A 23,353-nucleotide genomic window follows, 5' to 3' on the forward strand; every position below is an offset into this window, starting at 1 on the left:
CCGACAGTATTTGAAATAGAAAAAAAACAAAAAGCTTTGCGCGCAGCTCTCTCTCTCTCTCTTGGGAGAGTGCTTTTCACGCTGGGATGACGTGTTTTGAAAGCTTGTTTGTTTTTTTTTTGCTGTGTTGTGCTACATTCGAGATTCTAAACTGGGTGTTGATTTGATGTTCTGAGATGTTTCACCTAGATGCCCTGCGCCAACCGTCTCGTCCGTCCTGAAATATGTTTACATGTATGATTTTTGTCGATAGAGTCTTCCTTCAGTTATGCAGGAAAAAAGAATACACTAGCCAGGTTAAAACAAAGTATTTATTAATCAATACACTTCAAACCTTTACAAAATATTGACAATCTTCACACTATTTATCGACGAACGGGCCAGGGCACGGAGCGCTGATTGCGCACCCGGTCCCGGGGTCTTGGTGCAGTTTCCGCCGGCGGCACGCAGCTTCATGTGCAGCGCGGTGATTCCGAGAGACTTGCACTTTCCGCCGACGTACAAAGCGGCCACATAGCAGAGTAGGGCGAGCCTCGTCACGATCAGCCTTGACCTTCATGCCGCCGGTGCCCCGCCAGATAGTTGTTTGCCCAAAAGATCCGTAACGTAGCCGAAGGTATCGTTGAAGCTGGTGTAGACGTTTGCCACTCCGCACACGGTCTCGTCCGAGCAAAACCTGGACCTCCTCTAAACGATTTTTCCTGCATCAACAAAAATACTACCAAATACTGCCAAACTTTCTTTGCTCTCACTAATGTTGAGTTAGTGTTTTGAAACATTTGAAGAAATGTCAAAGTGTGACATAACTTTAAAAGCTTACTTTACATTGATATATAAAGCTTACCATTAATGCTTCGAAACATTATTGAGCTAAATGCTTTGAAACTTTAATTGGCTGTTCTATATGTCATTATACAGTAGGTAATAATGTTTCAAGCTACAAATGTTTCGAAACATTGGGAAAGGCTATTTAAAGTGTCATAGCATCGGGAAAGTTTATTTAGAGTGGATTTAGAGTTTTGATTTAGTGCTTCTGGTTACTTGGGCGTAATTGTGGTGTTTTACAGCGAGCTCTGATATATACGACAGGTGTCGTTTAATAAGCAGCTATTTTGTACGGGGTATGGGCAAGGTCGTTTGCGCGATGATGATGTAGTATTTCGTAGTTTAATTGTATCTTTATCCTGGTTTTTTTTCACACAGTAAAAAACAATAATTTGGAAGGTCGAATATAACCTCTTTTATGATTTAAATTTACCTTAATTTAGACTCAAAAAGTGTCATTACACCAGAATGTGGAAAAATTACACATTTTTTTCTGGCATGCAAGATGTACCCCCTTCCAGATGTCATATTACCATTTATTCAGCTCGATTTTTCGTGAAAAAACATCGAAAACATTCTTAAAAGCTTTTAAACAAAGTACACAGAAAAAAATGTTAATTTAGAAGGAGTTATTTTTTATGTTTGTATATTACCTCCTTTATGGTGTAATTTTACCTTAGTTTATACTGAAAAAGTAGCATTACACTAGAATAATGGTGGAAATACACATGTTCAGGGGTAAAATTACACATTTTTTCTGACATATAAGATGTACCCCTTCCCAGATGTAATATTATCATGTTTTTTTTTTACTGTGTAGAAGAATAACACAGTCGAGTACTTGTCGAGTCTGATCGATTTGGGGTCTTCCAAAGTTGTTGGTTAAGAATTGTACAAACAACTATTTATCAAACGTTGAGAAATTTTCACACAAGTTTCACTTTTAAAATTAAGAGTGAATTGGCTTGAACTTAAAAAAATCATTTTTCGTAACTTTCTTTCTTTGCAAAGCCATATGTTTCAGCCTTTCAGATATATTTTTTTCCAAAGATGGACAAAGATTGACACAATTTTTAAAAATCAAAATAACCTATTTTGGGATAATCTAGCCCACTAGGGAAAATACACCCATTTTAAGCCTAATAAGCGGTCGTGTTTGAATGATGCTGAATAATCTGGATTGTTCCTTGAAATTTACTAAAACCAAGTACACCAACAAGTAGAGCAACTTTTTGTGAACATTTCTGTTTATTTTCACTATTATGAAAAGTTATGCTATTCCTTTTACAAGCATTTAAAAAATATATTTCAAAAATGCATTCTAATCAGTCGAGTGCATTGGACGTCCATTTTTCTATTTTCAGCATAGTTCTTTTTTTCGTCCAGCGCTCTTTTGGGTCTGCTTCGTGCTGCCAAAATTGATAAAATTTTAAGCGGCATTTTTTTTTGGCATCACTGGCTCACTCCAGCAGGCGCTGCACCAGCATGTTGGTGGTGTTGGTGGCCACCCTTTGTTCTTTATTTGCCTTCGCTTCTCGCTCGATTTTCTTCAGCCTTCGATTGGAATGGGTAGTCAAAATTGAAACGTCAAAAGACTTGGTGCGTTTGTTTTTTGGATGGCGCTTGCTAATTATTTACATGTTTCGTGATTATTTTTCAAGTGAGTGACTAAAGAATGTGCAAAAGAATATGTATCTTAAGTGCTTTGAAATCGTTAGCGCGAGTCAAAAGATATTGATGGCGACTTTCGTTAAGCAATTAACCTCTCATCTTGTGTGTGGATGTGTGTGTGCCACCAAAATGATGAGAAATGGTCTCGCAAAATAGAAATTATGATCAAAAATGCATTAAATTTGATCTTATTGGCCAGTAAGTGGCTTAAAGTTGCGAGCTTACTCGAGGCGGTGCCGTTGCTGGTAAGTTTATATCCTAAATAGTATTTTTGGAGCTTTAATCGAGCATCAAACTCTTCATATGACGAAGATAGGTGTTTGATTAGAAAGGGTATATTTCACCTAGTATTTTTAATGCAGGACTTAATTTTGCCTTTAAAAATGATTTTCTGATTATATTTATGTGCATTTTGATACTTTCTTAAAAATCCTACTTTTCAAAAAAACTTAAACTGGTAAAAAACTAAAATGTGAAAAAGGGAATTTTTGTTCAGTGTATAACAATTTTCTCGTGAACAGTCCTAATTATAACCTACAACTTTGCCGAAAAAACCAAAAAGATCAGAAAGCCCCTTCTAGAATGTTTTCATAGCACTTTTCTATGAACTCCTCAAATGTGTATTAAGACTTGTATAAAGAAACTAATTATGCAAAATGGCAAATTTTGACGAAGGAATCAAGGAACATATCAAATAATACAAAAATTTAAATCAGAAATTTTTATGAAATCATAATTAATAATTATACTAATTTTGACATTTCTCAGGTTCACTAAAATGTAATTCTGTTTGAAGGGCTGTGTAATTCAAGTAAAATTCTGTCATTTCAGCAGTACGTGTTTGACAAAAAATTATTCATCGAAAAATCATACATTTATAGCTGTTTATACAACAAGTTAAAAATGGAAAAAAAAACCGCACGAGTCGTACAGTGATCTAACGAGATTCACCGAGATGGATAAATACGGCGAGTGTTGAAAAGATCTTTTTTTTTGCAACAAGTTTCATAGAACATTTCTGGATTTTTTTTTTTTTTTGAAAATAAACCAAGTCCAATAAACCAAATTTAAAGTTTTTGCTTTTTGGGTGTTTTTGAAACCGCCCTGAGTCAGGGGTATTAAAAAACACCCAAAAAGCAAAAACTGAAAATTTGGTTTATTGGACCTTTTAAAAAAACTCCAGATTTTGTCAATTCTGAACAATATTGAAAAAGTTCAAGATTCCAGCACCCCTTTTGGTGCTGAAAAGTAAAATTTCAAAGTAATACCTACTTTTCGATTCTGTTATTTTCAGCATGGAAAAGTAGGCAGATTGGTCGCTCAGGAATGACAGATAAAATAGGGGAAATATACCCTTTCCTAGCCCGTTTCGATTATCAGCCTATCAGCAACTTGGATCAATAAAAACAGCTCTCATAAAGTGTTTTTGACTTTTCCAAATTAGTTTATAGTTCTAATAAAAGTGAGCAAGCAACTCTTTATTTATCATGTATACCAACATGTTTTTTGAATAGCGGAAAACTGCAAAAGGGAAAATGGGTATATTTCCCCTTAGAAATTTCACGAGGAAATTGCAAATATATATTTTTTGCAATTCCATCGTGAAACTACTCACTTTTCCTGTCATTCTTGAACGACGAAATAGCCTACTTTTCTGTACCAAAAATAACAGAATCGAATAGCAACACTTTTCAAAATAAATGCTGAAAAGTTCTACTTTTCAGCACTCAAATGGGTGCTGAAAAGTTGAACTTTTCAGCACTTGTTTCGAAAAGTAACACTTTTCAGAAAAAAATTTGATTTAAACGATTTATTGACAAAATACATGAAAATTTGACATAAAATTTCACTCAGTGTGTGTTTTTTGGAATTGCAAAAAATGTTGTATGGAACTCGTTGCAAAACTTGATTTTTTCAGCACTCTTCGTATTTATCCAACTCGGTGAACCTCGTTGGATAAATGTACGACTCGTGCTGAAAGAATCCTATTTTTGCAACTTGTTGCATAAACTACCATTACTTGATTCCATGTTGATATCGTTAACTTGATCAATGTTTTATAAATTTTGAAATACTCTTTATAAGTTCGCAACAATTCCGAACCACCACTGGCAAAAAACCTCAAACACAATCGAAACGAGCAAGGCAGTTTGCTACCACGATACCTTGACTAGACGATGGACCAAGTTTACGCAAAATCATTCAAGGTTTGTGGGATGAGAAACAAATCAGAAACTGGTAGACCACACAAAAAAAACCCGACTCCAAATTGGAGCAGATGGACTAATTTTGGGCCTAAACAATCGCAGGCATTCAGTTTTTTTTTCAGTTGCACGGAAGAAAGTCTACCAAACTGGAAAATGAAAACAAGATGAGAAAAAAAACACAGGAAATACCAATTTGAGCTAGCTAATTGATTCACGCCTGCGTATCAATGGTGAGGCCAACAGCTTTGTGTTGCTTCGAAAAGCCAACAACCTAACCTATAAATCTAATCTAGAAGAAGAATGCAAAGGCGGCAGCACAAAAAAAAACAGAAAAGTATCAATTCTACCCTGATTGATCGGATTAGCCGACGATGATACTCCTCTTCTCAGTTTTCTTTCTGCTTCTTGGATTTAGAACTGGGCGGTTTTTCTTCACGAGGTTTTCCATTACTGCCGTTGAACTTTTCCGTGGCTAATCGGTTTGTAGAACGTGCAAGGGTTGGGAAGATAAAAAGCTTAAATAGATTAAATCAACAGTGGTAAATCGATTAATACTTGTGTCTGGAAGTGGTCCTTTGATGTTTTTCCGAGGGGGTTCACTTCAAGTGATGGACAAAGCGATAACAATGTGGTAACAACTGTAGGAAAAATGAGAATAGACGGTTTGAAGTCAGTGTGCGGTAATACAGAGGATAACGCCCTCTTGAACTCAACGCAAAGTGTCTGACAAACTTAAGGGTTAAGGGTTCAGAGTAGATTTTATTTAAAAAACCACACTTAAAAAACTAAATACCTTGGGTAAATCTGAAGAAGTTGATAAAATTTTACGAAACCCAAAATTAATCTGATGTGCTCATAACAACTGACAAAAGATCGATCCCAACCGTGATTGGAAATTAGTTCCCGATCGACCTGGTTCATCACTCGACAATTATTACCCAATTCAAGCCCGCAACGGCCCACAGTGGCACAGATTCCAATCACTCCCAGCTCCATGGGGCGACAAAATTGGCCACTTTGTCGTCGCGTCAGTCCAATTAAAAAGTCCCATTCAGGGAACGAATAAAATCTGACGAGCCCATCATCATCTCGTGCAGAAGGGTTCGGGGCCTGGGAGCACACAGTTAGGTCCAATTTTGTGGTGGTGGCCCCGAAAAAAAAAATGACAACTCGATTTCGGGGACAGCCTCGCTCGCGTGGAATCCGCTACTTTGCATACAGCCAACACGAGCCACGTCAGACAATTTCGCATTAATTCAGCAATGTATGAAAATCAGTTTTCCCAGACTGACAGCCGCAGCTCTTCTGACACACTTCACACGGCGATGCACCGAGCGTGAAATTTGTTGTTATTTTAATTTCTGACGATCGTCGTTTTTTTAAAGGCTCACCCGCCTGGTTATAATTGCAAGCCGTTTTTTTTTTCTTTTTCTTATTCATATCGCTCAATTACACGTGTGCGAAAACGAGACCTCGATGTGAGCTGTAATTGTCGTTTTGAGCCGCAGGGTTATTAGCTGGGTTTAACCTTATTTAGCTTGTAACATTTATTTTTGGTTTGGTTCCCCAGCCCAGACATGATTATCCAAAAGCCCCGGAAAAAAAATCACTACGTATAATCTCAATAAATTCAAGATGGCGTCCAAAATGGCGGTGATGAAATATTGAAAAAATGCATTTAGTAATTTAATAGGCAATAAACTATTAAAATTTGACCAAAATGGGTCGCAGAACTCAAATTTTGTGTTAAAAACAAGAAAAAAAATTGAAAGATTATTTTTTTGTTCATGACTCCATTTTCCGAATTCCCATTCAAGAAATCGAAAATTTTCACCTTAAAATGGTTACCCGGGCATACGGTAATAACAAAATTCATGCCATTTCAATAACAAATACTGTTAAAATAACAGAAAGTGTTATGGAATCTTCTTGAAAAATCCATTTTTGCATAAGGATTTAATAACAGTTTATGTTATCATACTAAAATTTGTTATTGGTCTGATATAGGTTGAACGCCAAAACAACTCGGAAATAACATTTTTTGTTATGGAAGAATAACTCAAACTGTTATTGGAATGATCGGATTAGTTGTTAAAATGACAAAAAATAATAACAAAGATTTGTTCGTAGAATCACTAAAAATGTTATAAGTCTGTTATTACAATAACAATCCAATAACAAAAAAAAACATAACAACGAATAACAAATCTTATTATAAATAACGTAAAATGTTATTGGCCTAGTATTTTCAAATGTCAAAAAATGTTATTCCCAAGTTATTTCCGTCTGCTCGGGTAAGCCCCTACCAAAATAATATGAAAAGTAATTTTCAAATGTTTTCCAAAAATCATTTTTTTCTTTTCAACAATGCAAGACTTCGATAAAAGATTTTGCACCATTAAACAAACAAAACAAATAAAGTGCTCAAAAGTTGAATGAAAATCGGGAGCTTTTCCCGTGAAATGCAAATGGTGTTTCTCAGCGAAAGCATTCTCTTTCGACCATTCCTCCCCTTTCTTCGATTACGCGCTCTCACCGCTGAGTTTTTCGTTCTCTCCGAAAATCGCCAGAATGGTTTTGTGATGGCTTTTAAGGGTGAACTCTGTTTAGCGGGGATTATTGTAAAATGGGAATAGGCGAGGAAAGGAAAATGTCAAAAAATGATAAAATATCCTTGAAAATGTTATATTTAAATTACCGAAAATACTATTTTTGCTTCATTTTATATTATTTTTGAAAAAAACTTGAAATTGTTGACCAATTTTGAAAGTGACACTTAAAGAAAATCTTTTCTTAAAATCTTTGCTCTTTTTAGAACTAACCTAATGATTTAGAGTGAACTATGTTAAAACTGGGCATTGCAAATCAAATTTGATATTATTTATAGATAATGATAACATATTTAAGAAGGCAATGTAAGGAAAAGGCATGTGGAATTGTTGATTTCTTATTTTATTTTATTGTTTTAGACTAATAAAGCTCAATATTTGGCCCTAATCTGCTTCAATCTAATCTATTTTACATATTTTTTTGTAATTTCACATCAAAACTCGATAAAACGGTCTTATCTAGACAAAACAAAATTGATAACTTGAATCTCCTCTACGAAATCGGTCTTTTTTTAATTTTAATTTTTGTCTCTTTTAATCCAGCTTAAACTTTTTTTGTGCCTTCGGTATGCTCAAAGAAGCCATTTTGCATCATTAGTTTGTCCATATAATTTCCCATACAAATTTGGCAGATGTCCATACAAAAACGATACATGAAAATTCAAAACTCTGTATCTTTTAACAGTCAAGACCCGAAGGAAAAAATTTCCCTGTACAACCCGAAGGCTGCAAAATGCGTTACAGTAAATTTTTGCAGGCTTGGGAAATATGCAAAATAACACCAAACTTCAATGTTTTATAGTGTTTTGGAATCGTCAGAATGTCTACTTTAAGTAAAAAATATGCAAATTGGTGGATTTTGGGGCGGGGCTCGGGGGGGAGGGGGTGAACGAAAAAATATCCGAGCAAAATGCGTTACAGTAAATTTGTAAAATTTATATCTCATGCAAAACTTGACCAAAACTCAAAGTTTCATAGTGTTTTGGAAAGGTCTTCATCTGAACTTTATGTTAAAAATATAAAAATACCATGTTTTCAATAAAGTTTTACTAAAAAAGTTAAGTAAACTTTTATTGTTCTACGTACTTACATCAGTAAGAGAATAAAAACATGACTTTTCATCAGAAACATAATCATGCGACATATCTAACTTCCCAAAATTTTACGACTAGTCATTCTAAAACAAAATTTAACCGATTCAGCTGAACCGGTTCATCCAATCGGTTCAATAGTTGTACCGGTTGAGCGTTTCTGGCACAAAATGTATCATGCGACATATCTAACTCTTTCAAATTGCCTGAATAGTCATTCTACAACAATATTGAACCGATTGTGCTGAACCGGTTCATCCAATCGGTTCAATAGTTGTACCGGTTGAGCGTTTCTGGCACAAAATGTATCATGCGACAAATCTAACTCTTTCAAATTGCCCGAATAGTCATTCTACAACAATATTGAACCGATTGTGCTGAACCGGTTCATCCAATCGGTTCAATAGTTGTACCGGTTGAGCGTTTCTGGCACAAAATGTATCATGCGACATATCTAACTCTTTCAAATTGCCTGAATAGTCATTCTACAACAATATTGAACCGATTGTGCTGAACCGGTTCATCCAACCGGTTCAATAGTTCTACCGGTTGAGCGTTTCTGGCACAAAATGTATCATGCGACATATCTAACTCTTTCAAATTGCTTGAATAGTCATTCTGCAACATAATTGAACCGTTTCAGCTAAACTAGCTAAATTGTTGTAGAATAAACACATCCTTTTGCCTGAATAATAAGTTTTCACCAAGATTTATCCAATTTCTGTAAAATTTCTTGAAATCTCTCAGGCTGGTAAAACAAATGTTTATGGGTTTTGTCTCCTTTCAAAGTCAGCCCAAAAATCTGGGGGGGGGGATTTAAAAGGTTAAAATTCACCTATACAGACCAGACTCGATTATCCGAAGGCCTCGAAAAAAAAATCACTTCGGATAATCGAATCTTCGGATAATCCAATCACGAAAAATATTTTTTTGTTTTCTTATTTTTGATGGTCGAGCTTAAACTTCATAAACAACTCATAAACTACTCTGAAATATTTTAGAAATTTAAAATCCAAGATATATTGAAAATGCATTTTTTATTTACAAGGCAATCAAATATTCAAATTTGACTAAAATGCTTTTGCAGACTTAAATTTGATGTCTAAATCAAAAAATAAAAAAAAATCGGAAAATTTTGATTCTATTATTCGAAGCCGAATCTGGTATGTTTCGTCGAATGTCGTTTCGCCGAATAGACATTTCGCCGTATGTCGTTTCGCCGAATGGGTCATTTCGCCGAATGGACATTTGGCCGAATTAAAAAAAAAGATTAAAATTAAAAGTAAACAAAAATATAAAAACACCAAAATTACCAATAATGATTTATGTTTGAAAGAATGCAAAAACTCACAGAAGAATTCTCAAATCCTTTTTATAAATTCGGCGAAATGTCCATTCAGCGAAATGTCCATTCGGCAAAACGACCTTCGGCGAAATGTCCCGCACCCTTCGAAGTCCCATACAAACCTTCGGATAATCGAACTTCGTATAATCGAAACTTTAGATAATCGAAGCTTCGGATAATCGAGTCTGAACTGTGTACCCCTTAGGGCCGATGTGGTTATCCCTTTTCTGTGGCACCGCCTTCTTTTTTTGACGATTTTCTAAAAACCTTTGTATTCTTTTACTCGTAACTTTTCAACTATAAGGCCAAAAAACTTTCTTCAGGTTGCATTTTATAGACATTGTTTTAAAGAATTTAAAGAAATTAAATAATTGAAATCATTTTAAGAATTTAAAGAACCTAAATAATTTACATTGTTTAAAGAATTTAATGAATTGAGGGATTTAAATAATTAAAAGAATTTAAAGAATTTTTATAACTATTCTTTTAAAGAATTTAAAGAATATAAAGAATTTAAAGAATTTAAAGAATTTAAAGAATTTAAAGAATTTAAAGAATTTAAAGAATTTAAAGAATTTAAAGAATTTAAAGAATTTAAAGAATTTAAAGAATTTAAAGAATTTAAAGAATTTAAAGAATTTAAAGAATTTAAAGAATTTAAAGAATTTAAAGAATTTAAAGAATTTAAAGAATTTAAAGAATTTAAAGAATTTAAAGAATTTAAAGAATTTAAAGAATTTAAAGAATTTAAAGAATTTAAAGAATTTAAAGAATTTAAAGAATTTAAAGAATTTAAAGAATTTAAAGAATTTAAAGAATTTAAAGAATTTAAAGAATTTAAAGAATTTAAAGAATTTAAAGAATTTAAAGAATTTAAAGAATTTAAAGAATTTAAAGAATTTAAAGAATTTAAAGAATTTAAAGAATTTAAAGAATTTAAAGAATTTAAAGAATTTAAAGAATTTAAAGAATTTAAAGAATTTAAAGAATTTAAAGAATTTAAAGAATTTAAAGAATTTAAAGAATTTAAAGAATTTAAAGAATTTAAAGAATTTAAAGAATTTAAAGAATTTAAAGAATTTAAAGAATTTAAAGAATTTAAAGAATTTAAAGAATTTAAAGAATTTAAAGAATTTAAAGAATTTAAAGAATTTAAAGAATTTAAAGAATTTAAAGAATTTAAAGAATTTAAAGAATTTAAAGAATTTAAAGAATTTAAAGAATTTAAAGAATTTAAAGAATTTAAAGAATTTAAAGAATTTAAAGAATTTAAAGAATTTAAAGAATTTAAAGAATTTAAAGAATTTAAAGAATTTAAAAAATTTAAAAAATTTAAAGAATTTAAAGAATTTAAAGAATTTAAAGAATTTAAAGAATTTAAAGAATTTAAAGAATTTAAAGAATTTAAAGAATTTAAAGAATTTAAAGAATTTAAAGAATTTAAAGAATTTAAAGAATTTAAAGAATTTAAAGAATTTAAAGAATTTAAAGAATTTAAAGAATTTAAAGAATTTAAAGAATTTAAAGAATTTAAAGAATTTAAAGAATTTAAAGAATTTAAAGAATTTAAAGAATTTAAAGAATTTAAAGAATTTAAAGAATTTAAAGAATTTAAAGAATTTAAAGAATTTAAAGAATTTAAAGAATTTAAAGAATTTAAAGAATTTAAAGAATTTAAAGAATTTAAAGAATTTAAAGAATTTAAAGAATTTAAAGAATTTAAAGAATTTAAAGAATTTAAAGAATTTAAAGAATTTAAAGAATTTAAAGAATTTAAAGAATTTAAAGAATTTAAAGAATTTAAAGAATTTAAAGAATTTAAAGAATTTAAAGAATTTAAAGAATTTAAAGAATTTAAAGAATTTAAAGAATTTAAAGAATTTAAAGAATTTAAAGAATTTAAAGAATTTAAAGAATTTAAAGAATTTAAAGAATTTAAAAAATTTAAAGAATTTAAAGAATTTAAAGAATTTAAAGAATTTAAAGAATTTAAAGAATTTAAAGAATTTAAAGAATTTAAAGAATTTAAAGAATTTAAAGAATTTAAAGAATTTAAAGAATTTAAAGAATTTAAAGAATTTAAAGAATTTAAAGAATTTAAAGAATTTAAAGAATTTAAAGAATTTAAAGAATTTAAAGAATTTAAAGAATTTAAAGAATTTAAAGAATTTAAAGAATTTAAAGAATTTAAAGAATTTAAAGAATTTAAAGAATTTAAAGAATTTAAAGAATTTAAAGAATTTAAAGAATTTAAAGAATTTAAAGAATTTAAAGAATTTAAAGAATTTAAAGAATTTAAAGAATTTAAAGAATTTAAAGAATTTAAAGAATTTAAAGAATTTAAAGAATTTAAAGAATTTAATGAATTTGAAGAATTTGAAGAATTTAATGAATTTTAAGAATTTTGAGAATCACAAATATTGATCCGGTTAGAAGAACCGGTTAAGCTGAATCGGTTCAATTTTATTGCAGAATGACTAGTCATAAAATTTTGGGCAATTTGAAAGAGTTAGATATGTCGCATGATACATTTTGTGCCAGAAACGTTCAACCGGTACAACTATTGAACCGGTTAGATGAATCGGTTTAGCTGAATTGGTTAAATTTTGTTGCAGAATGACTATTCAGGCAATTTGAAAGAGTTAGATATGTCGCATGATACATTTTGTGCCAGAAACGTTCAACCGGTACAACTATTGAACCGGTTGGATGAACCGGTTCAGCTGAATCGGTTCAATATTGTTGCAGAATGACTATTCAGGCAATTTGAAAGAGTTAGATATGTCGCATGATACATTTTGTGCCAGAAACGCTCAACCGGTACAACTATTGAACCGATTGGATGAACCGGTTCAGCACAATCGGTTCAATATTGTTGTAGAATGACTATTCAGGCAATTTGAAAGAGTTAGATATGTCGCATGATACATTTTGTGCCAGAAACGTTCAACCGGTACAACTATTGAACCGGTTGGATGAACCGGTTCAGCTGAATCGGTTCAATTTTGATTCAGACTGACTATTCAGGCAATTTGAAAGAGTTAGATGTGTCGCATGATACATTTTGTGCCAGAAACGCTCAACCGGTACAACTATTGAACCGGTTGGATGAACCGGTTCAGCTGAATCGGTTAAATTTTGTTTTAGAATGACTAGTCGTAAAATTTTGGGAAGTTAGATATGTCGCATGATTATGTTTCTGATGAAAAGTCATGTTTTTATTCTCTTACTGATGTAAGTACGTAGAACAATAAAAGTTTACTTAACTTTTTTAGTAAAACTTTATTGAAAACATAGTATTTTTATATTTTTAACATAAAGTTCAGATGAAGACCTTTCCAAAACACTATGAAACTTTGAGTTTTGGTCAAGTTTTGCATGAGATATAAATTTTACAAATTTACTGTAACGCATTTTGCTCGGATATTTTTTCGTTCACCCCCTCCCCCCCGAGCTCCGCCTTAAAATCCACCAATTTGCATATTTTTTACTTAAAGTAGACATTCTGACGATTCCAAAACACTATAAAACATTGAAGTTTGGTGTTATTTTGCATATTTCCCAAGCCTGCAAAAATTTACTGTAACGCATTCTGCAGGCTTCGGGTTTTGACTGTTAAAGGAGTTTTTTGATCGATTTGGTGTCTTCAGCAAAATTTTAGGTATGGATAAAGACTACACTGAAAAAAATGATACACGTTAAAAAAAAATGGTGATTTTTTATTTAAATTTTTATCACTAAAACTAGATTTGCAAAAAAACACTATTTTTGATTTTTTTTTATTTTTTGATATGTTTAAGAGGACATCAAATGCCAACTTTTCAGAAATTTCCAGGTTGTGCAAAAAAACTTTGAGCGAGTTATGTATTTTTGAATCAATACTGATTTTGGTTGCAAACATTTTTCAACTTCATTTTTCGAAAATCAAATTTGCAATCAAAAAGTACTCCAGTGAAATTTTGATAAACTGCACCGTTTTCAAGTTAAATCCATATTTAGGTGACTTTTTTGAAAAAAGTCGCAGTTTTTAATTTTTTTAAATTAGTGCACATGTTTGGCCACCTTTAAAAAAAATATATTTGAAAAACTGAGAAAATTCTCTATATTTTGCTTTATTGAACTTTGTTGATACGACCCTTAGTTGCTGAGATATTGCAATGCAAAGGTTTAAAAACAGGAAAATTGATGTTTTCTAAGTCTCACCCAAACAACCCACAATTTTTTAATGGACTACACTGAAAAAATGATACACGGTAAAAAAATTTGGTGATTTTTTATTTAACTTTTTGTGACTAAAACATGATTTGCAAAAAAAAAAACATTTTTTTTATTTGTTTAAGGGTACATAAAATTTTCAGAAATTTCCAGGTTGTGCAAAAATCATTGTCCGAGTTATGAATTTTTGAATCAATACAGATTTTTTTCAAAAAATCGAAATATGAGTCGCAAAATTTTTTCAAAAATTTTTCGATGTAAAATCAAATTTGCAATCAAAAAGTACTAAGTGAAATTTTGATAAAGTGCACCATTTTCAAGTTATAGCAATTTTTAGGCAACTCTTTTGGAAATAGTAGCAGTTTTTAATTTTTTAAATAAGTGCACATGTTTTCCCACTTAAGAAAATTCTTTTTTTGAAAAGCTAAGAAAATTCCCTATATTTTGCTTTTTTGAATTTTGTTGATACGACTCCCAAATACTAAGATATTGCCATGAAAAGGTTGAAAAACAGGAAAAATCAGAAAATCTTAAACATGCTAAAGCGGTCTGATTTCAAAGATAAAAAATAATATAAGTATACATTAAAAAAAAAAGATTCATTTAGGAAGGTTGAAATTTTGGTAGGTTGAATATAACCTCTTTTTGAGTAATTTTACTTAAAAAAATGTGTAAAAATATGAACCTTATAAAAATTCATCAGAAACTGATAAATATTCCTTAAAAATCCTGATGTAAAATTTTTGGACACAAAATCGGTCACCATTTCCTGATGAATATTACCATTTTTTTCTGTGTAAGAATATTTCAATCTTCAATAAACCAAGTATAAATCTTATGATATGTTTGGAAATTATGTTTCTAAAAAATATGGAAGGCAAATTTTTTGTACAGGTAGGGAAAATATGGTTTAGTTTTATATTTTTCCTAAGAAATAACAATCTTCTAATGATCTGCTTAACATTGTTATCTTTAAACATTGATTTAATTGCAGAATTTCATGGGATTTACAAAACTACAAATTGAATGAATTTCTCGTAAAAAATTACTAACCCAAGTTATGACGTTTGAGTTTAGTTAAATATCAAATTTGAGATTATAAAAATAGTTTTATAAATGCAGCAAAAATGTGCTTTTCCGAACTTTTGAACTTTCCGGAAAGGAATCTTGAAAAAAAACTAGTTTTGGTCTAATTTTGGATTGTGAAGCTCGATTATAACACGAAATCTTAAATCTTAAGGTGAGGTGGCGGAATTAAATTATATTAGAAAAATGGTTTCGGAATGTTTGTACCACTTAAATTAAACTGGCGTTGCTGGACTCAAATTTGTCCTGTAAAACGCTCCAAATTGATCCAAGATTGATTTACACATTTTTAATCACCTTTTTAATATTGTCAAAAAAATCCTGTTTTAAGACTGAAAAAAAGTCAACCATAATAGAAGTTTATGTAAAGAATACGACGAATGTTGAAAAAATCAAATTTCGTAATAGTTCAAGGAATTGTCTTTTTTTTTTGCTTAATTATTATTTTCCAAACTGCAAAACAAGTGCTGAAAACTTGAACTTTTCCGCACTCTAATAAATGCCCGCACCGACACTTCAATCAATCGAATCCCCGCGTTTACTCCCACATCCGAACGCACGCTCTACCTTTTCCCCCAGGTTTCACTTTCAATTTCTGCGCCAAGACACGCAACAACAAGTCGTCGTACTTGCTGCAGAACCCCAAACCCATCGATCGCAGCACCCCATGGGAGCTACCGATCCGTCGATGTTGTGTCTTCCAAGGTGCAGAGAAAGTCTACTACGATGGTGCTAAGCCCGACGACGATGATGGGGGTGTATTTAATTTCCAGCCAGTTTCGTGTTCCCAGGCCTGGAGGAGGAAGGAAGCTAATAGGCGCCACTCTCACCCAGGTGAGAACTCGATGCCACTGTGGATTCGACGTCGTCGTGAACTAGATCATTTCACGCACGATCAGCGAAAGTGCGTTGTCGATCGGAGGGGGGCCACTTTTTGTACGTCGTGTTGAATTGAAAGGGGAAGTTACGGTACAGCCTGGGTTGATGAACGTTATCGATACGGATACGTCTGTGTGTGTATTTGAATCAGCTGCAGCCTGCAGCCGATGCAACTGAACTCTGCATCGCGGTTGAGCGAGGCTTGCTGTTCCGGACTGGCCAGTTTGGCCGGTGGTCGATCTTTCGAGGTTGGTTGAACCGAGGCGCATGGGCGTAACGTAGATTCAAAAACGATAAAAACTAAAGCTGTACTAGACCTATCAACCTCATATTCGGACAGAAGATGCGTAGGAATATTGGCTGCAAGATGTCAAGTCGGTTTTCCGAGAAAATGTACCGTTGTTAAGAATTTTTAATTTTACTGAACAAACTCAAATTCTTTCCCTTAGCCCTTAATGTTATATTTTTCTTGGCTATGAACATTTTTTTTCAAATTTGAGAACTTTCCTTCTACGCCAATGACTTTCCAAGAGCCACGCCGTGGCTCGTCGAACCGCCCCGATAGTTAGTTATTGTAGTTGTTACTATTTCTATATTCATGTTTTTTCCCATTGTCGGGGGAGGGGCGCTTGCAATTGTGGGCCATTTTTTTTGTGCCTCTTTATTTTTCCATCATCGCGCCCCCCGGAACAAACCAACTAGTCAGAGATAAAAAAATATAAATAATACGAGTTATCCGTGGCTGGTTTTCTCTTCGAGAAATGGCTCGATTTGTATCTTCGCGGCGGCAACGATCTTTTCTAATGAAGACGATCGAACAAAACACAACACAACTCGGAGTTTGAAATTGATGCCTATAATTCAACTGGGAAGGGGGTTGAGGAGGGGTTCGGTCATAAACAACTGTTCCGATTGTTGGGTGGCGGCAGGCGTTGTGGCTCATTGGATTTTACTGCTGCTCGAACCGTACAATGTAAGAACATGTGCTCTACATTAGACCTGCTTCTTCTCGTTTTACCCCTTTCGGGGCATACCGGAATATTAATGGAAACAAATTTATTTATGGGAAGAACGGGACCATTTCGCACTTGGCGAGTGTTTATGCGATTGTTGGGATTTTTTAGCGAAACAGTTTCTTTTGCATGGTTTTGAAAAAACTGATATAACAATTTAAACAGCACCGTCATCACGAGTCCAATTTCCCGGAAAACGGAATTTTTAAACTAATTTCCCGGGAAATCCTGGGAATTCTCAGGAAATTTTAAATTTATTGTGAATTCTTGTGATCTTGATTCTGAAACATATTTTGCTACAAATTTGTACAAGACAGCGTTTTCATTGGTCAAAGTGTTAGGATGAATTAATAACTTGACTGCATGTAAAAAAAACTTACAACTTCAAGAAAATATTTTTTTTTTAATTTTGATGATAAGTTTTTTTTTCAAAGTATTTAAACAGTGAGTAAAATGATTCTTTCAAATCTTGAATCATAACATTTTTTTTTTAACTTGTTGCTGTGACCAGTTCGAGAGAGTGTTATTACGGTTTTTTTTATCATTCAGAAATTATGTGTTTCAAGACAATTATTTTTTCTGGAATAAGTCATACTTATTTATTTATCACCCTGACTCAATGCGGTTTCAAAAACACCCAAAAAGCAAAAACTGGAAATTTGGTTTATTGGACCTTTTCAAAGAAAAATCTCCTGACGTTTTGTCTTATAGGTCGAACATTTTAATTATTTATTCATTTTTTTTATTGGTCCAATCATCAATCGCAGCTGGATTCACAATATGTGAAAAATTCGTGACGTTGCTAAGCCGGAATGCTGTCAGTAGTTTATTTTCATTAAGCAAGATCGATTTTCAGTTTTCAATTTGAAATCAATCAGAAAAAATCATGACATGATTTTTTTTATTAACGATCAATTAAAATATATAGAATCCTATTTAGTTCCTTAATGTTTTTCTGTGCATTTTCTAAAATTAGTTCAAGAAAGTTAAGAAAATTTTAACTTTCGCATGAATTTTGGGAATTCCCGGGAAATTGAAAAAAAATCCCGGGAAACGGAAAATATTTTTTTCCGAAAAATCCCGGGAATTCCCGGGATTTTTTTCCCGGGATGGGAAATTGGACACTCTATAGATGACATTGGGTCTGAGGGTTGAGATTGAGAAATTTCAGTATTTTTGTACGACCCAATCTCACTCGCCAGACCCGGTGACGTGATGACAGTTTTTTTTCTTGCATGCTTGCTTCCTTTAGCATTTCATATTTGGTATGAAATAATGAACAACTAAGCTTAACTTACCTTAAGGTATACTAGGGAAAATATAACACAAAAAAGTTACTAAATCCACCTTTAGGTGATTGGTGCCTTCCTCACATTCAGATAGTGAATACATGCAGTCAGAATTGCATCATTTCCCCCCAAAATCATATTTGCATTTGAAAATATTTTTTTAAATTAAATGTCATGTTTCAGATATTTTGAATTTTTTTATAATTTTGCATTTCAAAAGTATTTCCTAAACAATTTTCTTTGTTTTTATTTTGTTGGTGGGACAGCTGGTTGTTGAGATACAGACTCTTAAAAATTAAATTTGGTGAAAAATAAGCTTTTCTCTAGGAAACATCCTTAGCAAATATTTTTTAATTTATTTGTGTAATGGTACAAAGTATTTTTAAAATTATTTTTCCTCTATGAAGTATTTTAAAATTGCAAATAAAAAACCTTTTTTCAGAAAAAAATCCTCGAATGGAAAACAAGATGGAAATCTTCATTGTACAAATTGGCTTCTTTTGACACAGGGAATTCATGGACAAAAATGCATCCGGATCAAAAACCAAAAATCTCGGATAAAAAATCATTCAACATTGTTTAAATCTTCTATTCACTATAGGAATGTGAAAATAATCATTCCTTAAAAAAATTACGCTGTGATTAACCTAAATTTAAATATTTAATTTTTAATTTGAATAAAAGTTTGATCATTTCATTTGAGATTACGACAAATTCAACAGATCAGACATTCCTTGATAATAAAGATTTTTATTTTAATCAATTCACAACAAAGCTTAGCATTCTTTGTTAAAGAACTTTTTATGTTTCAAAAGAATGTACCAAAGAATTTCAATTTTAAAGTTATTTTTTTTAATCAGTTCTTTATTAATTTATTTGTCCAAATTTGAACGAAAACACTTTGTTAATTTATTGTCTATTTATCCTGTCTTTACAAATGTCATGAGCTGAAGTTGCTAAAACTTAAAAAATATTTAAAAAAAATGCTTAGCTTAAAACAGTTTTTGAAATTTTTCTAGGGTGTTTCCGATCTTTCGTTAACTTATTCTTATTTAACCGAATCTGAAAACTTTTAAAATAATTTAATCAGTCTCATTCATTATTTTTGTACATTTGAAAATTTCATTTTTTATTAGGTAGTTTTTCCCAAGATTATGTCCCCCGAAAAAGAGTAAAAAATGCGATGAGCAAAGCAAAGCATAGGCGTAATATTCAATGTTTGGCCCTTTTAAAATGTTAGTCTTGATTTAAAAAATTTCAAAATATTTTTTTCGAAAAGATCGGAAAATTTCGAATGTTTCATGTATTAACATTGATAATCGGACCATTAGTTGCTGAGATATCGTCATTAGAAAATGGTGGGTTATTTTGGTGAGATTAAGAAAACTTCAATTTTCGTGTTTCTTTTTCTTGAAGCGGCTCTATCTCAGCAACCCGAGGTCCAATCTTCAATGTCTCTTAGACAATTTTATAGCAAATTTTCTGAACTTTTATAATTTTTTTTAAAAAATGGTTACTTATGGTCACTATTATTAAAAATTGAAAAACTGCAAATATTTCGCTAAAATCAAACTTTCGGTGGCAATATCTTGAAAACGGAGCCCTTTATCAAAAAATCTGTAAAGAACTTTTCGATTGCAAATCCAATTTTGCATCAAAAAATAATGTCAAACTTGTTTTTGCATGAAACTTCGTTTTTTTTTCAAAAATTCATAACTCGGCGGCAGATTTTTTGGCCATGTTTCTCTATGGCTCAAAAGTTTCGGATCTTTGTCCCCTAAAACATATCAAAAAATCTCGAAAATCAAAAAATATGTATTTTGGGAAATTGAGTTTTAGTGAAAAAAAAAATTGATAAAAAAATCTGCAAATGTTTTTTTTCCGTGTAGCTATTTTTTCTCAAAAGTCCTCAACAATACCTACAACTAGGGCGTCCAATTTTCCCGGGTTTTGAATTTCCCGGGAAACGGGAAAAATATATTTGGAATCCCGGGAAATTTTTGAATCAGTAATAAAATCTATGTTTCATTATATTTGTTATGATTTCAAGCTTAAAATCATTGAATTAGCTTAATAATATCAAATGGTTATAATCCTCACTTCAATCTAAACAAAGACGACAGTTTTAAAATAGCCTAAAAGATTATTTTTTTGTCTTTGTGGTGTTTAGGATTTTATATCAACTACTATTTTTAATTCCAGTATGATTAATCATTTTTTTATTTGCGAATCAAATTACATAATTCTTGAGTTTTTTTTTTTTTTTAAAGATCCACTAAGCTTTTGTTTTCCATATGTTTATAGGACCTATTCAAAAAAACTTTGGAATTCTTTCATATTTTTTTTTCTTTATATATATTTTATATGACATGACTAAAACATCTAGAAAACAAACAACGACAATAAATAAAATGATACCAGTCAATGTAAAACTTTAGATAAGTTTTGAATTCATTGTTTTATATAAAACATATTTTACAAATTATCTTCAAGTTACTACCGCCAACCGAGGGAAAATCAGAATTACAGTCTAAATAGGTACAGGAGATTTTAGAGCAATACATTTGGAAGTACAAATTGTTTTGTTCTGTTACTGTTTCAACCGAAGTAATCCAAAACGTCATGCAAATATTTTTTGCTTTAATAGCTGTATTTATTCGTTACATTTGTACGTATTTGCCCTAGATGCCGGTGTTTGATTATAAATAATTTGATGAGATTGTTTTTTATTAATTTAAAATCGAAAATATACGTAAATATATCCAGTTTTTCAAAAAAATAAAATAATAGAGAAAAAAAATTTAAAGCACTAGGCATTTTGCGGACCTGGTAATTCAAATTATAATATTTTTTCCTTAAATGCCAATTTAATGCTGAGATTTGCTGAATACAAATTTTAATTCATTTTATTGTTCTACTATTTTCACAACCAAATCTGAATTTCCAGACCAAAATATGATTTTTTTTTTCAATTTCGGGAATTCCCGGGACAAATTATAGAAAATCCCGGGATTCGGGAATTCCCGGTTTAGGAAAAATCCCGGGATTTTTGTCCCGGGAATTCCCGGGATGGACGCACTACCTACAACTTTGCCGAAGACACCAAATTGATCATAAAATTCCCTCAAAAGTTACAGCTGTTTGAATATTTACATATCATTTTTGTATGGACAGCAGCCAAAATTGTATGGAGACTTGTATGGGTGAACCAATGACGCAAAATAGCTTATTTGGTCATAGGGAAGGACCCCACAAAGTTTAAGTCAAATAAAAAAATACAAAAAAATATTTTTCGTAGAAAGTTGCTCATTTGTTAAACATTATTGTTGAAAATTATTGAAAATTGTTTCCAAGACCAAAAATTTAAGACCACAATTTATTACCGACCGATTTATCGCCGACTTACCCCATCTCTCCTAATCCAAAATATTGCCCATGTGGTCATCGTAGTGATGAAATATCGTGAACCTTGTTATCGATAAATTGTCATTCCTCGGTCAGTTGTTTACCACGTGCCAAGAAAATTAAATTTTGAGCAGTTGAAAATGTATACATAACATTTAGCAGTTTTACTGAATTATATGTAAGTCAGCCCTTGAAGTAGTTACGAATATTTGTAGTAATTTTCATAAAAAAAACCCCCGCATTTTAAGATGCTAGTTTTAACGGTCAGTCTATACATCAATCGATAGAACACAAGAAACGCTTCAACATGTAGATGAAAGCAAACAATTATGTTTGACTATTGATTTTCTATGATTTTTTGAACATTGGCCGATGTGTCAACGGTTTTATTAATCAAACAAAATTCAACGGACATTTTTTTTATGATTCGGTGTCATTCTTTAGACCTTTTAACACAAGCAAGCCTCGAAGGGCTGACAATTGTTTCTCATCCCGTTGGCAAACTTAGAAAGTCGACACACTAATGACATCGCACCGTGCCCTTCACGATGCAGCTGCAATAAAATATCGCGGCTCGCGAATATGCACATTCAATTAGGACAATCATTTGCGAAAACCAAATCCCAACCCAAGCCCTCGCCAGCTCGTAATTCACAGCTCATTACAAATCGACCTCACGATCGACCCCCCTCGCCCCGGCACTTATTTCCGACTTGCCTTGGCCCTTTCGGCAATAAAAAGGGCCCTCCTTCTCATTTTTTTTTTTGTTAATATTGCTGCCACTTTCATCAATTGAATGATCCGGCGGCGATTCGATCGATATGGGCAAAATCTCATCGGGAGATGATCGCCGGAAAAAGCTCACTTTTCTTCGTCGTCGTCTTCTTCTGCTTACGAAGTCGCCAACGCAAATTGATGCATGCAAAAGTGAGAGTCGAGGATGAACCTCGTCCGTCCGACAAAGTGGTCCAACGACCCACAACCTGACGCGGTTGGTTGCAAATGTGGCAAAAAGTATGTTCGCGGGGAGGAGGAGTTGATGTCGATTTGCTGTGTTGCGGCACGATAATCATGATCGGTGCACGAGGAAAAGCTGATGACCGGCGGCGGCGTTGGCCGGTGCCCCATCGGAAGGAGGTTGTTGGCTTCGATTCGGTGATAGTGGCCGAAAAAAAAGCGGTATCAGCTAGAGGAGGGGGGAGGGGGCGATATGTTGTGTTTCCCCGGTACTAGACATTTGGATGAAAAATTTGAATTGTAAATTTCACTTCAAGTCGTAAAACTCATGTTCGATATTCAAAAGCATTCAATTCAATTTTGTGTGAAATCTCGAGATTTTTTTTTAAAACAACAACACTTAACAATTATCTCATCCACAAAGCATTTAAATAAAAATAATAGAATATGTGTTTCAATTCAAAAGCTTGATTTAAACTTTTTGAAGAATTGAAAAAAAAATCAAATTTAAATAAAGAATTGGTACAAAAAAATGTCTGAAAAGGCTAATATTAGCAAATAATGTGATTAACCGCCATCTTGGTCGAAAAAATAGATAACTGAAAAATATGATTTAAATTTGACGAAAACATACATGGGTCATTACAGGTCAACTGGGTACACTTTTGGACTCGACCTTCACCGATTTGGACCAAACTTGGAGGGAACGTTTATCCATCGATAGATAACAGAAATCCCAAGTTTGGTGCCAATTGGACCAT

General features: G+C 32.2%; 1 protein-coding gene and 1 pseudogene across 1 annotated transcript in view; one reads left to right on the forward strand and one right to left on the reverse strand.

The window, feature by feature from the left end:
- The window catches only part of LOC120425922 (uncharacterized), a 169,574-nt gene that overhangs the window by 49,114 nt on the left and 97,107 nt on the right, over positions 1–23,353 (forward strand). The gene's annotated exons all lie outside the window — the stretch shown is intronic.
- Positions 258–21,641, reverse strand: LOC128093626 (40S ribosomal protein S14b-like; annotated as a pseudogene).

The sequence above is a fragment of the Culex pipiens genome, chromosome 3 (assembly GCF_016801865.2).
Source record: "Culex pipiens pallens isolate TS chromosome 3, TS_CPP_V2, whole genome shotgun sequence".
Taxonomy (NCBI): domain Eukaryota; kingdom Metazoa; phylum Arthropoda; class Insecta; order Diptera; family Culicidae; genus Culex; species Culex pipiens.